At 41.9% G+C, this 2,894-nt stretch overlaps 1 long non-coding RNA gene across 1 annotated transcript; it reads left to right on the forward strand.

Moving 5' to 3' along the window:
* The first annotated feature begins 326 nt into the window (after positions 1-326).
* LOC121002768 lies at positions 327-2,578 on the forward strand. The gene is made up of 3 exons (XR_005779325.1): positions 327-432; positions 1,552-1,561; positions 2,567-2,578. It is a non-coding gene; the product is annotated as an uncharacterized LOC121002768 (long non-coding RNA).
* Positions 2,579-2,894: the final 316 nt, after the last annotated feature.

Consider the following 2,894-nt stretch of genomic DNA (forward strand, 5'->3'; position numbering starts at 1 on the left):
ATGCCTGGTGGCGGATTTCCGGCGTGCGCTCCACGCTGGAATGCACGCCGGGCTGCAGCGGAGCCCTAAGTAAAGACGTAACGGGGGAGGCCGTGTGGAGGGGGGGGACCCGCGGGCCGGACCCTGCCCCCCCCTGCTGCCTCGGGAGGGAGTTGGATGGGGAAAAGAAAGGAGACAGACAAGACAAGAAACAACTTGGGGCAGGAATGTGTATAGGCATGCGTTCCACACTGGAACGCACGCCGACTCAGGGAGCCGGAAGTATGGCACAGAATTTACCTCTCCTGAAGACGTGAACGGCAATGTATGAAAATGAAACGAAGTATATGAAAGCAACTCACAACGTGCACGGATGCAGTACTAGAGCAAGCGACTCCCTAACCAGCTGTGAACAGAAGCGCCCTGAGGAGCTGGGGGCTGGAGCTTAAGAAGGTAAGATGGCCCTCCCACAAATTCAGGCTGACTTTTCAGCCTTCCACATAACATGCAATTTGAAAGCCAGGTGCTGGTTTGAAAAATTTAGAATATTATTCATGGGAACACCCTTTTAACCCCTTCCAGACTGCCCACTGGATATATACGTGCACATACCCCGTGCAGATATCATGTATATAAACATCCAGGCAGTGCTTTAATCCCAGCGCGGATCAGCAATCTAGCAGGAGCAGGTCCGGTTCTGGCTGTCAGACAGCGGGGACCCTGAGGAGAAGACAGGAGCGGTTTATTACCGCTTCTACCTTCTCCTGTATCGACAGCACAGCAGTACCTGAATGCAGGGAGGGAGAGCAGGAAGCGGCAGAGCTGCTTCCTCTGTTAGTTCTGGAGACCCTGATCAGCTAGCTCTGCCTGTGTGTCATGCCCCCACAGGGGGTTGTTTTTTCCCAGTTACATTGGAAACAGTGAAGAAAAAAAAAGTAAAAAAAAAAGTAAAAAAAAAAATAAGTCAGTGTCCTCCAAAGGTCTTTTAATGACCTCCAGGTGGACATATTACAGTATGTGCCCAAAATAACTTAAAATATAAGTATAAAATGTTTAAAAAAAAATTCAACAAAAAACATAAAAATAAAATAAAAAATGCAGTCGCAAACAGAGACCGGCAACACAGTGGTCCCATTCACTCAAACCTATACATGTTGTATATCAAAACGAATAATCACGAAATAGGGAACCCATTGCAATAATTAATTTTTGTGTCAGTTTTAATATTTAAGAAATAAAAAGCTAAAATTTAAAAAGAAAATTCCCCAAAATGAAACCTAAAAAGTGGAAGCGAAATCTCTAAAAAAAACATGCTAATAGAAAGTCTTAAGTGTCAAGTAAAAACATTTCAAAAATAATTTTGGTACTCAAAAAAAATAAAAATAAATTTAAGATCACTAAACCACCATGTGCACTAAATCACAAAAAGTTACATGGACATTCAGGCCTTAAACACTAAACACATTGCTGCATGGCTACTCTCATCTCTGTCTACCAAACCATTCGTGTTCTTAGGCAAATGACCTGTGACTGTCAAGCTGCATTATTACAGCCTCTCAGTTGCGTCTACAGGACTTCTCCTGTGTTGCACCCACTCTCTTGAACTCCCTGCCCTGGACCTATCTCCCAAGAAACTTCATATTTTTAAATTGACAATTGGCACCAAAAAAATTTGATTCTCTATATAAAACAAAAACTATAAATTGTGCTGCTGTTCCTAGCATATGTTGAACATATTTTTAAGAATCATTGTTGATGTTATTTTACATTTTTCCATGCCACTATCTATATTGGCAAAATAAATCTTCAAATCCAGTAAGCTTCAGTCCACTAACCCTAATAATAGTTGAGACTTCTTGCATAGATAACTTCTCAGCAGTCATCTTATTATCATCATAGGCAGGATTACAATGAAAAATAACAGATAGATAGATAGCACAGTTCCACCATTCACAGTAGTTGATGGTCACAACTTATCTACTCCTCTCCCTGAACAAGTTGCATAGCATTCCTCTCACATACAGGTGAAACTCGAAAAATTAGAATATCGTGCAAAAGTCCATTTATTTCAGTAATACAAATTAAAAGGAATTGCATTAATGCAGCTTAAAATTCGAATTTTGTGAAAAGGTTCAATATTCTAGGCTCAAAGTGTCACACTCTAGTCAGCTAATTAATCCATACCCCCTGAGCAAAGGGGACCTGAGATTGTGACTTTGGGGTTTCATAAGCTGTAAGCCATAATCATCCAAATTATAACAAATAAAGGCTTGTAATATATCGCTTTGCATGTAATGAGTCTTTCTCATATGTTAGTTTCACCTTTAAAGTTGCATTAATGAAATAAATGAATTTTGCACGATATTCAAATTTTTCGAGATTCACCTGTAGAAGTTAATGAGCATCTCCAGTCTGTTGTGTCTTTAGAGTTTAGATCATAGTAGCATATCTCTAAATACTGTTGACACAGATAATCATAATCATGTACAAAAGACAGAATAAGGCTACTTTCACACTTGCGTTCGGGGTTCCGCTTGTGAGTTCCGTTTGAAGGCTCTCACAAGCGGCCCCGAACGGATCCGTACAGCCCAAATGCAGTCTGAGTTGATGCGGATCCGCTCAGAATGCATCAGTTTGGCCTCCGTTCCGCTCAGCAGGCGGACACCCGAACGCAGCTTGCAGCGTTTTCGTGTCCGCCTGGCCTTGTGGAGCCAAACGGATCCGTCCAGACTTACAATGCAAGTCAATTGGGACGGATCCGTTTGACGTTGACACAATATGGTGCAATTGCAAACGGATCTGTCCCCCATTGACTTTCAATGTAAAGTCAGGAGTCCCTATTAATATACCATCAGATCGGAGTTTTCTCCAATCCGATGGTATATTTTAACTTGAAGCGTCCCCATCACCATGGG

The sequence above is a fragment of the Bufo bufo genome, chromosome 5 (assembly GCF_905171765.1).
Source record: "Bufo bufo chromosome 5, aBufBuf1.1, whole genome shotgun sequence".
In the NCBI taxonomy this organism is placed as follows: Eukaryota; Metazoa; Chordata; class Amphibia; order Anura; family Bufonidae; genus Bufo; species Bufo bufo.